Source organism: Rhinolophus ferrumequinum, chromosome 6 (assembly GCF_004115265.2).
Source record: "Rhinolophus ferrumequinum isolate MPI-CBG mRhiFer1 chromosome 6, mRhiFer1_v1.p, whole genome shotgun sequence".
NCBI lineage: Eukaryota > Metazoa > Chordata > Mammalia > Chiroptera > Rhinolophidae > Rhinolophus > Rhinolophus ferrumequinum.
Genome location: NC_046289.1, coordinates 19,162,106 through 19,176,690, shown reverse-complemented (window position 1 = coordinate 19,176,690; position 14,585 = coordinate 19,162,106). Strand labels below are relative to the sequence as shown.

General features: G+C 39.2%; 1 pseudogene; it reads right to left on the bottom strand.

Annotated features, from left to right (window-relative positions):
• Positions 1-8,186: 8,186 nt before the first annotated feature.
• LOC117022896 (immunoglobulin-binding protein 1-like) lies at positions 8,187-9,509 on the bottom strand (annotated as a pseudogene).
• Positions 9,510-14,585: the final 5,076 nt, after the last annotated feature.

Below are 14,585 nucleotides of genomic sequence, written 5' to 3'. Positions count from 1 at the left end.
AGTAATAGTGTGCCAACCCTTTTCTTAGATATTTTGTCTTAGTCATATTTGGTTGTCATAACAAAATACCACAGAGTGGGTGGCTTGAACAATAGGCATTTATTTTCACACAGTTCTGGAGGCTGGAAGTCAGGATCTCATCATGGTTGGTTTCTGGTAAGGGCTTTCTTCCTGGCTTTGAGGCTGACATCGCATTGTATGCGCATATGGGAGGTTGTTATTTTTTTTTTGAGGGAGGGGGGCAGGGTGAGAGGAGAAAGAGTGAGCACCTTCTTTAAGGACACTAATCCTATTCTATTGGGGCCTCACCTTATTACAGGCATACCTCATTTTATTGTGCTTCACTTCACTTCACTGTGCTTCACAGATGTCGCATTTTTTTATTTTTTTTTACAAATTGAAGGCAAAATCCTCCACCAACAAAAAGCACCAAAAAGAAAAAAAAAAAAAGACTATGATTCCCTTTATTGCGATACCTCCCTTATTGTGGTGGTCTGGAACAGAACATGCAATGTCTCTGAGATATGTCTGTACCTCATTTAAGTTAATTACCTTCTCAGAGGCCCTGTTTCCAAATATAGTCACTTTGGGGGTTTGGCTTCAACCTATGGATTTTGGGGAGACACATTTAGTCTATAGCATATTTCAAACCTACAAAATATTATTTAGTTTGATATATCCATAGTGTTTCATTCCCAATGCATCTTCCAATGTGCCTTTCTAAACACATCTGGAAAATAGGTTGAAAACAAAGTACAGTGGAAACCTTCCCACTCACTATGAATAAAGAGACTACCCAGAAACTTTACCTCAATGTTACCCTTAGCAGAGCATTTGAGCTTGGGGAAAATTAGAGATGAAATTACTTCTGGAGGGCAGAACAAATTCTTCCATTGAGAAACTGAAAGGCACCTATTAATCCATTCCCCAAATGGTAGTTTTCATCATGTGGATGCCTTTTTTATCTTACTGAGGAAAACAGTAGTGAAAGTACTTGGGGGAGAATCTATGATCGAGTGGGTTTAAAAGATTCAAATAAGCATTGATGTGTCAAAGTCAAGTTGTAGGGATCATCATTCTTGCACTATTTGCAAAGAGGATATAAGTCTATTTCTCCGACAACCACAGAGTATTTTAAGAGACACTACCTCATTCATCTTCTGAGTGCCCTTTGAAGTAAGTGTCCCATATTTTATTTCTATTTTATAAATGGAAAAACTAGGGCAGAGAGCAGTTATATGCCTCTCCCCAGAGTGAATCAATCACTAGAGGAACTAAAATAGAACAATTTTAAATCCCTTGTTCTCTATGCATTCAACCACGAATTGGTGTATTAAAGACCTGTCCGTAAATAAAAAAGTGTCCTATGTTCATTGGATGAGGTATTATTCACACTATGAACATGGTGTATGTTCCCTGCCATCCAAATATGGTGGATAACTCTCTAACGTTGGTGCTTTTAAGGATTCCCTTTCTCAATTATAAGAAACATGAACATCAATAGGAAAGAGATTTTAAACCAACATAATTTATAGCCAAAACACCCAAAGTAATACTGGATTGAGATCCTGGCACCATACTACCTCAGGACATAGAAACAGGCTCTAGCACCATCTAGTGGGAGACCAAAGTAACTCATCGATTATTAAGAGGGTTGTTGTCATCCTTGGGGGGGTTCCCTTCATTGAGAGGTTTGGATTATTTTCTGATTACAGCTTCCTGGAGCTTACTCCTACATAAGTAAATATATCTTTTGTTGAAGTCATTGTAGAATTATACTAAGCGTTGGACTTGGGTTACCTGTTGCAGTTTCGTTTCAATGACAGAGTAAAAAGGACGAGTACTACAAGTGGAAGAGATGAGCTTAAATCTATTCCACCACCAGCTCTTTGCTTTTACACAAGTTACCTGTTCTCTCCAACTGCCCGTTTATTTATTAATATGATGAAGTCAAGGGTAGTTGTGATGATTAAGGGAGTTCTTTAGTTTAATTATGTATTTTTATACAAGTGACTCAACAAATACTAATTTTCTCTTTCCCCGAAAAGATTCCTGTAATATTTCTGTATAGTACTGTACCAATTTGTTAGGGCTACGGTAACAAAGTACGACAGACTGCATTACACAATAGAAATATATTGCCTCACAGTTCTGAGGTTGAGAAGTCTGAGATCAAGATGTCAGCAGGGTTGGTGCCTCCTGAAGACATGAGCCAAAAATCTGTTCCAGGCCTCTCTCGGCTTGTAAATGGAGACCTTCTCCCTGCGTCTCACCACACTGTCTTCCCTCTGTTTGTGCTATGTCCCAATTTCCTCTTCAATGAGGACACCAGTCATGTTGGATCAGACCCACCCTCGTGACCTCATTTTAATATACCTATCTCTTTAAAGACTCTCTATCCAGATACAGTCACATTCTCAGGCACAAGGGGCTAGAGCTTCAACATAGGAATTTGTGGAAGAAGCACAGCTGAGCCCAGAGCGAGCACAACAGGGAGGCAGCCATGCAGCAAGCCATCAGTTGAGGCAGGATAAATCCTCAGCCCAGCCCACTGAGGCCTAGCCACGCTGCCTCCAGACAGAGAGAAGTGGGAAAACACAGTTTTATAAATCAAATGAAAGATCCCATTTACTTTTGTTTAAGGTAAACCGTGAGATCTTTTCCCTCCAGGACCATAGGTTTCCAAGATAAAAGGGACTCTACAAGCACAACAATGTATTGTTAATTACAGGAGGCCCCTCAGGTACCCTCCGCAAATAAGGAGGTGGAATCCAAACATTGATTCTATCTCCTAAATGGATTGAATCAACAATTCCTCAGTTATTACGTTACCCACCAGTGCTAAACCAACTTTGGGAGACTTCATTTCACCATTTAGCTGACTCAGGAAGGGCTTTTTTTATAACTTCTAGCTTATCTATAGTACAATTCTAAATCTTAAGTTGCTAAAAAACTGCACTCTCCAGTTTTCATTCTGGGGAAAAAAAAAAATGTGTCTGCCAGCATTTTCAAAATGTATTTTGTGAGGTGCCCATATGTTAATATAAGTACGGCAAAGATTGTCCACCTCGTTGCTCTCCTATTAAGCAGATTTCCTTTACAATCTGCCATATAGCCAGCCTCTGCACTTCAGGTTTAGAGAGAACAGAATTGCAGTGCTTTCCCTGCCTGCTGTACCGTGACTTTAACACGGTTTCCCCCTTCCAATTTCTCCACCACAGCTATTTGCATGCCTGGTATCCAGTCTTCCTATGCCTGGGACAAAATAAAAAAAGTCATAATAATAAAACACAAGCAGGAGCTTCAGAATCCCAAACAATTGCACTCTCTAGTTATCATTATCGTTATTACCCCCATTTATATTTTAAGTGACTATTTGAATTTACTTCATAAAAAGAAAACTCTGGGCAAAGACAGCAATATCAAGCAGTACTCAGTTTGGGGAATCCAAATGAAGCTGGGTCTGAAGGTCAGCTATGAATTTTTCTAGTAAAATTGCATATCATATTCAATTTCAAAGGTGACTTGTTACAGATTTACACCCAGGGTTTCACTATCAGTTTAAAATGCCTGTGTTGAGTTGCCATGCATGTTCACATATACTGCTTCCCCAGGGTAACCCAGTAGGTGCCATGTTTTATCTCCAGCTTCAATGCATCATTCAATCATCAACTAACATCTAACCCACTTCCTTAGTTCTTTTCTCCTCTTTCTTTTACCTGACAGCTGATCCCTTCCTTTCCCACAAGCTGACATATTCTCATTATGCAAGCATTTCCGCTTTTATACCCAGCACCTACATCTTGGTTTTCATACCATTCTCCAATAAAAACAAAAAACAACAAAAAACCAAAACAAAAAACACCAAAAACTGGGCTGATTCTAGGTCTGGCACAGAGAGTATACAAGAGGAGCCTAGAGCATTTGTAGTGCCAGAAAGTGAGAAAGTGCTCTATGAAAAGAAGTTTTTAATATTTAAAAACTTCAAAGAAACAACAACAACAAAAGAACAACCTTAACAGAGCTCCAATGGTCGAAGCCGGAACAATTTGAGCAGCAAAATAAATAACATAGAATTGGATTATACCACAAATATAAAATAAATACACAAGTTCAGAGTGATACAAATAAATGATTGAGTAAATATGTGGAAGAGAAGAGACAAGTCTTTTCTACAGAAAAATTATAGGTAATGTATATAGATACTCTCCTGTTGTTAGGCACTGAATGTGTGTGTCTCCCCGTAACTCATATGTTAAAATTTTAGCCCCGATGTGAAGATATTGGGAGACGGGCCTTTGGAAGCTGATCAAGTAGAGCTCTCATGAATGAGAGCTTATAATAGAGATTCCCGAGAGATTTCTGTGCTTTCCACCATGTGAGAACACAAAAAGAAAATAGCTGTCTATTAATCAGGAAGTGAGCTCTGACTCGATCTTCTGGTGCCTTGATCTTGGACGTCCTGGCCTCCAGAACTGTGTGAAATAAATTTCTGTTCTTTACAAGCCACGCAATCTATGGTATTTTGATATAGCAACCCAAATAGACTAAGACATTCTCCCAGAAAGTAGAGCTTAATCTCCCCACACCCTGCCCTGAATATAAGCTGGATTTATGACTCACTTCCAAAGAACAGAGTACAGAAAGGGAAAAATACTAAGCTTATAGTGGAGAATCCTGGCAAACACTAATTTAAGCAAGTGATCAAGGTTAATATCCCCAGTGATATATCTTGTGGATACCATGTACTCCCTCATATGATATCATGAGAAAGGTATCCTACCTCTGTGATAGTCATCCCCCAAACCCATATCCTCAATCTAGTCACTAGAAAAGCATTAGACAAACCTAAACTGAGGAACATTTTATAAAATATCTGAACAATTCTCTGCAACATTGTCAAGGTCATGAAACACAGGGAAAAAGTAAGACCTTCACAGATCAGAGGAGACTAAAGACATGTGACAGCTAAAAGCAAAGTGGTACTCTGGATTGGATCCTGGTACAGAAGGAGGACATTAGTGGGGAAATTCATAACATCTGAATAAAGTCTGGAATTTATTTAATATCAATGTTAATTTCTTTTTTGGTCTTGGTCCCATGGTTTTGTAAGATGCTAACATTAGAGGAAACTGGATGAAGCACATGCAGGATTTCTCTATATTGTCTTTGCAACTTTTCTGTAAATCTGAAAGTAATCTAAACTAAAAAGATTATGTTAAAAAATTAAAAAGCAAAAGTAATTGCTGCTTTTTAATATTTTGTTCATCTATGATTTTAGTTTACCACTATAAAATTTTCCTTTAGGAAAAGGTAGACAAAGGAAGATAATAACTAAAATGAATGCAGCAATAACATTGGGGGATAGAAGCAAGTTCACCTCTACTGTGTTTCCCCGAAAATAAGACCTAGCCGGGCCATCAGCTCTAATGCGTCTTTTGGAGCAGAAGTTAATGTAAGACCCGGTATTATATTACATCATATTATATTATACTATACTATAAGACCTGTTCTTATTTTAACAGGTCTTATCACACATACAAATCACACATACAATATGTGCCCTTTTGTGTCCAGCTTTTTTCACTTAGCACAATGTTTTCAAGATTGATTTATATTGCAGCATGGATCATTACTTCATTTCTTTTCACATCTTAATAATACTCCATTGGGCAGATATGTCACATTTTGTTTATCTGTTCATCAGTCGATGGGCATTTGGGTTGTTTCTATTTTTGGTTATTACAAATATTCCTGCTATGAATATTCTTGTACAGCTTGTGTTTTTTTTTAAGCATATACTTTCCTTTCTCTAGGGTATATAGGAATGAAATTCTCTAGGAATGAAATTGTTGTATCAATTGTTGTATCAACTCTATATTCGACTTATAAGAAACTGCCAAACAGTTTTTCAGTGAGCCTGTACCATTATATCCTTACCAACAATGCATGAGGGTTCCAACTTCTCTACATCCTCACCAACACTTATTATCTCTTTTTTTATTATTATTATAAACCATCCTAATGGATAGAAAGTAGTATCTCATTGTGGTTTTGATTTGCATTTCCCTGATGGCCAATGGTACTGAGCATCTTTTCATGTGCTCATTAGCTATTTCTATATCTACTTTGGAGAAATGGCTATTCAAATTCTTTGCCCACTTTTAATTGAGTTACTTGTCTTTTTATTGTTGGGTTGTAATAGTTTTTTTTTATGTATTCTGGCTAGTAGATCCTTATCAGATACATAATTTGCAAATATTTTCTCTCATTCTACAGGTCACCTTTTTACTTTCTTGATAGTGTCCACTGCTGTACAAAAGTTTTTAATTTTGATGAAATCTATTTCAAGTATTTACTCTTTGATTATTCATACTTTTGGTGTCATATCTAAAAAATTATTGCCTTATAAAGGCAATTACTCCAAGGCAACTAATTACCTTATTTTGAAGTGGAATTCTGTTGATCTCAAACTTTCAGTAAACCAGAGAGTGTTGGGCTGCAGTCCAGTAAATAAAGCTCCAGCTTTGTTCACAATATAGTAAATTTTTCATGAAGCTCTCATGACCGCAGAATAAGTCAAAATAACTATGAGAGTGAGAAGAGAAACTTTCATATTCTTTTTTGGAGGTTTTGTTACGTTTTCATTTTTTTTTTTAATTTAAATTATTCATGGGTTCAGATGTATTATACGTTTTAATTTTATATCTTTAACTGAAAATTAATAAAAATTCTAAAAATATACAAAAGACAAAATTCAGCAGTAAAGATCATTCATTTATAAAATTCAAAGTACTGGAACTATTTGTGTTAGAAATCTTCATGATGTGATAGTGTTGATTTCATAAATGTTTTGAGGAAAACAAACAACTATAATTTCCAAATCAAAGAATAAAAAAAAGAAATTGACTTTTTTGGGTACAAGTACAGAAAAAGTTAAACCTCACTTTTGCAGAATTGATGAATCACCTTGTTTGGAAAAAGGGTCTTAAGTTTCTTGAGTGGGTGGAGACCCTAACTTGCTATTGGTCAAGAGCTCATTAGGAGGCAAAAGAAAAGGACATGACACCCATATCCTCCAGGCAACACTCTAAAATATGGGATCCTTCCTTAATGTTTCTAGCCCATTCAAGGCTGGAGACATGCTGACTAAATCCCCATCATTCAGTCCTATACCTGTTGCCAAGATCCTTCCTGCCTGGCTGGACCATTTTGACACTGACTGGCAGCTGAATTGTCAAGTTCTACAAATAGCATGTTTCCCTGCTTGGCTGGATATCCTTCCCATCTGTTAAGAAGAGTTCTAAAATACCAACTCCTCATTCTTCCATCCATACACCTGGGTGGGCAGGTCAAGAGGTTTGGACATTGGAGCCAAGTTTATTTTCCTAGTGATTAATACTCCTGGCTCTCAGGCTTATCTCCTGAGCTGAAAATTTCCTTCTCAAATATAGCCCACACCTACAGGTACAGGCAGAAAACCAGATGGGATTACCATTCCAAACTCAAGAATCCCCTACATAAGCTCAGTTACTGATCCTTTTCCAAAGCTTGTAACATTTTGCCCTCAAAATTTAGCATTATCCAAGTAAACGGTTATTAGAACTTTCCACTATTGTGACATGGCTATATTTAATTATTTCATTGGATTAAATTTGAACATTTGAATGTACAAAAAAAATAATATTTTATTCAATACATTTTGTAGTATTCAAAAGAGGAGTTATTCCTAAATTCTAGATATTAAGAACAAATATCAGAGTAAAAATTCAATAGCAGTGGCCTCATCAATCGAAGATGGGTTCTTTGAGGTCAGGGTTGAGGCATTTTGGCAACAAACAGCATGCACATTGGTCCATAGATCACAACCACCCTGGCCATGCTTGAGTCACTCTGGATAGAATATTAAAAGAGTGCGGGGTTGAGCCAGGTATCTAAACCTGAGACTAGAATGAGCTAATCAGCCTCATCTCAACAGCATTGTGCCTTTTCAGTAAAAAGGAACAATATATTCTGAAACATGGTAAGATGGGAACTTCTCCAGAATCCAAATGTTTGTCAGAAAATAAAAGCATTTGTCTTTCTTTTTTTTTTTTTTTTTTTTGCATTATTGTTATTTTACTTGGACTTTCATTATTTTTAAGGAGAATTCATACAGCCATTGATTATACAGAGTCGTTTCTTAGTACTATTTTCTTTCCACTTAAGAAATCAGAATACATCATGATTAGGATGCCAAAACAAGATTGCTGGTTAATTACCTAGGGTATAAATACATACTTAATTGCTTGACACTTTATTGAACACAAAGCAGGACGAAGCATCTATGCCTTTGTGGTAGAGCTGAAGCAGCAGATGGCACAGCTTTCCTTTGCGGGAAGGTGTGTGCGTCCCCATCTTCCCATCTTGTTGTGTGAAGACTAACCCATGTTCTGTCGGTTGCCATAGCCCCTGGGATGGGTGTCCTTCCAGTCGTCCCACTCCCGAGCTTGCTGGAGTGTTCGCTTGCCATCCTCTTCCTCCTTCTGCTCCTCATCCTCCTGTTGCCGACCTGCTCTTTTGACCTATGATGTTTGCTTGGCTATTCCCTGATCTGGTAATGCTCCAAATTTCCGATGCTGTTCATACCAGTCATTCACCGTCATAGATGCCAGGCTTGGATAACCAGCTCCAAACACTTTGGCTTGGGCCGCATTCCGAGTGAGAATGAAGGGTTTCATTGGAGGCCTGTCCTCACGAGATGAGTGAGAAGTTGATGCCTCTTTGGAAGAGTCTTTTCCTCTCAGGATTGTTATCTCCTGGTCAATGCTCTCGATCTCTTCTAAGCTGATGCCAATCCACCTTCGAAGGTGAAGGAGGTGATATTCACGGACACGTTCATCATCTGCCTCACCACTTTCCACCGCAGATTTTAGGGCAGACAGCCTCTGCTCCATCTCCTTCTTCTGTTTATACCTCTGTATTTTAGCTTGTCTTTGAGATGCCATAGCAATGAGGTTAGGATAGGCCATGGAGGACCCAGCAGTGTTATTCTCAGCTGAGTTGTTCTTGGTTTTGGGCAACTCAAACTCTGCCACGTGATAGTTTTGGCACTGAGTTAAGTAGTTTAAAAAGTGTTCTCGAGCCCACTGCAAATGATCCAGACGCTTGCTGGCGTTGACTTGTTTCAAGGTGAGCGCTCCTTGAAATGCTGGCAACATCAGGTACTTGAGGTCGGTGGAAGCAATCTCTTCCAAATCTTCATTTGGGCTGAACAAGTCGAGCTGCGATATCATTTCGGCAGCCGTGTTAAGGAGTTCGAGCCCCTTCAACACCTTTTCCTGGATCCTCCGGGAACCGGTGGGCTCCGCTGCCCCTTCCACTTCGTCCAGAAGCTGCTTGCTGGTTTCGAAGAGCTCGGGGAGCCGCGGCGGCCGTAACTCGTCTTCCTCGGCCGCTCCATCTTGGGGGAGGGAGAAGCATTTGTCTTTCAACGACCCTCCCCCATCCACTGTCTCCTCCCCCTTCATAGTTTTGCAGGCACAGCAACAAGTTTTCCTTCATTATTACTGAGGTCACAAATGTAACATTGCCGCAGACAGAGCAGATGGAAACCATAAGGCTAACTGGACCAGCGTTTACCAGGGTGACCATTTAAGAATCATGTTTGTGAAATGGTTCCCAAACTCCATCTGCGACCAACAGAGTTAACCAGAATTTCTGGAGATGGGTTCAGGAAGACTATATTTTGGGGCAACAGGCTTCCGGAAGTTAACCTTGCTGCCTCTAATAATATAGAAGTTTGAGAAGTATTGGCAATAGACACTTTAGCAAAGACAGAAGGGATCCCCAGAGGTGGAGCTGAAGTTGGTAGAAGGTAACTGACCTCAGCAGAGAGAAACTATTCAGGAAAAACTTGATGCTTGAACTAAGAGGAAATCAAAACGTATCTTCTTCCGTCATGAAAAGGGGTCTTCTCTCACACAAACTTCAGAGCTTAAAGAAATGATGTATACATTTCTAGAGACATCACCTTCAATTTAGAGCAAGGCTTCTCAAGGTCAAAGTCACTAGAGGAGGCGTGTTGTGGGAGGGGCCTGAGGGGGCACAAACAAAGAAGTACGGAGAAGAGGAGTGATCTGATAGAAAAGAAGACGTATTTCCTTTGTGGCTATAAAGTGAATATAGAAGGAGTGGACATGTATTGGGTTTAAGTGACACCAGGGCAAAAGCCACACAGAAAGAATTCTGCAATAAGAACAGCAAGCATGAAAAAGATACCCGGTGGAAAAACCAGGTAAAATGACTGCTCAGAGTAGCTATACTGACTAAAACTAAGAATCTCCTCTTTGTTTTGAAAGCAGAAACATAGCAAAGAAATGCATGATTCTACAACGACATAACAATGATATTGTCTATCATACAGACAAGGTGACGTATATGAGGACTTGAATTTTTCAGTGAGTGTTAATAATTTAGCTGCTCATTAGGTTTATTAGACAGGATTAGTCCCTAATTGGAAAAGAGCAACTGCAAGACAAATTATCAAAATAACTGAAGGAACTTTCTTGACTTTACAAGTTTGGAAGCTCCAGATATTTCTATGTCTAGTTTTTCGATCTTGAAAAACTAGAAAGTGTGACTGCTTTGATGCATTCAAATAAATATTGAATTCTTTGAGTACTGAAGTAGGGTTTAATATAGACACTGTGAATAGAGAATATTTTACAAATAGATATGTTTCTCTGGTGGGAGATGTTAATGATTAAGGAGTCTGGGACCTGTGGGGGCAGGGGTATATGAGAACTCTGTCAATTTTTCCTGTCAATTTTGCTGTGAACCTAAGCTACCCCTTCAAAAATAAAGTCTTTAAAAGGAAAACAGGTATGTTTCTGTGTTTTGATATAACAAGTCTTCTACCCAGCACATGAGGCCACCATATGGCTCGTCGCTCACTACTGATGCGACATTTGGTATGTGTATAAGAATACATTTATGTAGCATAGTCAAACTTTTAAAACTGTATTTGACATGGCTTTGGTATCTTGAGGTCTCACAGATTTAATAACTAAAGGAAGCTATCTTTCAAAGCATCTATACTTGAAATTTTATACTAGGAAATAGAGGGAAAAAAATTTGCCAAACATAAAACTGAGTGATATCAAAGATGATTGCATCTAATATTTTATCTTAACTTTTCATACTCATCCCAAATATTAACAAATACTTTAAAAGCATTATGAACTACGGCCCAGCAGTTTTTAGATTCTGGGATATCTTTGCTGATTTATATCCTAGAATATTACAGAGGAAAAAAAATCAAAATAACTCAGAAGAATGCCTGGCTCCATTGATTTTTGTGGTGAGGCTCTTGCTTGGCTGAATTTAATTTAAATGTAGTTCTTTGTTATTGCTTCAAGAGGAAGACAGTCATTTCTAACAAGCACAAATTATTCAGAGCATGACCCTAAATGCTGTATTTCAAATAGCAAAAGAAAAAAAGCTATCCTCTAACCTACTTCGCATCGCTGGAAGAGGAGCTGTGTGAAAAGAGAGCTGAGAAAGGACAACCTGACCCAGAGAGATTAGCCCTCACCAGGGCCCTCCTCCCAGTTTTTGTGGGTCTCTGGATGGGCCAGTTGCACAAATACAAGAAGATCAGGCCAACATCCTGGAAGGGGGAAGGGGTGGTATCACCCTTCTTGGATAGCTGTTTGCCAAGCTCTAGTTAACCCAGTTACAGTAAAGCCATTGTGGACTCTTTAGTAGAGCAAGCGTCAAATCTACATGGCAGTCACGATTTTTTGACGGTCGTGGCCACAGCCAGTAACTGCAATTTAGTGGCTTCCACATTATCATGAAAGGGGGTGGGCAAAGGCTCAAGAGCAGTGGGTTTTATGGCAGTAGGAAATAGGACCCATTTTGTGCGGTTGCCAACTCCTTTGCATTTCTGAGGATGAAATGCCCCCTAGATCAAAGTGACAAAGTGGTTAGGATATTCACGGGACAGAAGACAAAAGGAGTTCATTCACTGCCAAAAAACAGCCTTCTGTTAAGGATTTAGAAGTTTAATAACAGTACTTACATGAGAAGTAGAATGCAGTAGAGTAACTTGAAAGTGTATGCCGTTTAACAGAAGCTGCTCATTCTTCAAAAAGCCAGGCAAGCGGTGTTAAGGCTTACCCTCATTCACTCATTCATTCATCGGACATATATTGAGTACCTACTACATGCGGCACTGAGCTAGGCATTAAGGAATGTAAATGTGCTTAACAAAGCCTCTACCTTTCAGGAGCCTGCAGGAATAGGATAGGATAGGATAGGATAGGATAGGATAGGATAGGATAGGATAGAATAGAAATTATAATATAGCATAATATAACATAATACAGCATGATATAATATTATAATATAATATAACATAATATAATATAATGTAATATAATATAATATAATATAATGGCACAAATTGAGGTGTCAAAATACCTATATAGCACCTGCAAAGGAAATAGACAAAACTAGCTTTGCAGTTTTAGCCCAACGTTCTCAAGGGGGTAAAGGATCGTGGTTAAAGAGGCAAGGAGAAAGGACTATTTGGAGGGGTTTGTTGGAATTCAGTGAATCTCCCTCTCCACATGGCCCTACCCTGCCAATGGGGAAGTTGGGGGGGGGGGGACTCCCTGCTTATTTCATGTAAAATGAAAAGCATTTCAAGACAACCGCTTGGGGAGCTTGGCCTGTATCTCTTTTAGAGTTTGTAAGGGTACAGGGTACAATGTGAGACCCATGCTTAAAAAAAAACTCTCCAGGCAAGAAGCTAGCTGCAGCTTCCTGTAGTGTATACTTTGAGGGCTGTATGGAGAACAAACTGTTCTTGCACTGATAGCGGAGAAGAGAACACGTAAATGTTTCCCCAGTACTACACGGGGTCCATAGCCCCCGGGAAACAGCTGTGCAAGAGCTGTTTAAGGTCCTTTACCCAAAAGGGCGGCCTAGAGAGACAATGGATTTAAAAGGGATATAAGAAGATTAGGGGAGTAGAAAATAAAGATGCCTTCTGCCTACATCTGATGGAGATCAGCACACTTCATTTAGTAGTTATAGTACATTAAGGTTGGAAGTCTAAATCTCATTAAGATACTTGAAGATAAAGTGTTCTAGGGAAAAATTTTTTTAAGTTACTTAAAACTTGTTATGCGCCACTAATGTGTCACTAAGTAAAGGCTGGATCTAAAAAGATTATATCTATACATACAAATAGTCAAATGAAAAGTAAAATTTTAAGTCATTATTCAGATATGTAGCTTGCAGGACTTCAGGCCTTTGGAAACTCACAGAGTTTGGAAGTGTGAGAAACTATAATTTTTATCTGCATGTCTAACATATTAAGACATGACACGAATAAAAAACATAGACTCAGACTCAGTCCAAATGTATTTGATCCTCTAGCATAAAAACCCTAAGAGTGATGCCCTTTAAGAATGAATTGTATAGGGAATTATAGAGGATTTGCATCCTGTTCCCTGGAGGAGCTGACATGGGGTAAAGGTAGAAGAAACAATGCTGGCTCCTCTAGTCTTAGCCCTACTGCTCAGAATAGGGAGGTGAGGACATTCAGAGAGCAAAGGACAGACCCTGCCTTCATACCCCGGATTCCCTCCTGTACCCCATTAAAAAGTCCCCCTTCCCATTTCCTTGCTTTTCTACCCCCTTGACTGCTTGGTCCAAGAGGCCACAGTCCTAGTAGTCCCCTGAAGCCTAAAGCCAATGGTTTGCTGCACTTCACAGACTGCTAAAACATAATCCAGAGGTCATGTGGTCTATACCCTTCCCTTCTAAGGCCCAGAGAAGTGGACCATTCGCCGTAGCATACTGGTTGATGGCAGTGACAGGAAGAGAACCCTGGTTTTCTGTTTCTCTAAAAGGGCTGTTTTGACTATGCTACCTTAAATGAAAGGTACGTAGGAAGGAGTGTGGCGTTACACACACACACACACACACACACACACACACACACATACACAAAATGGCTAAATATTTTCCTTGCCTCAGCCCGTAGTAGAGGCCACAGTTTCAAGAAATTTTATTTAGTATTAGGCAGCAACCTCCCCCCTCCAAATAATTTAGAAACTTCAAAGAGAATTACAGAACCACTTCGTATGCTATGAAGTTGCACCATATGTCACGAATCAAACAACTGATTAAATAAATGGTGAATGTCATGAAAGTTCCATTAATGCTGATGTCATCTCTGCCTAGGAAAACTCATTCGATTAGGTCACTTCTGTAAAAACATTTCTATAATCTCCAATCCCCTGCAATCTTTAGTATACAAACATATAATCTTACGTGGTTGGTGCCCAGACAGATGTGTCAGGCAAAGCGCCAGAGGATTCTATGTAGAGCCTCGTCAGAGTTAATTTGTTCTCTGTGGGGTTCCTGTCCTATCGTGGTGCATTGGCCCATGTCTTTCTAGGAACCTTTCCCAAATAAGAGTCCAGACAGGCCAAGTCCTCACTCTGCAGTGTTTCAACTTCACACCAGTGCCCGCAGGCCTTCACAGAGGTTCCCTTGCTCGAAAAGCAAAAGGCTGAGCAGAACTGCTG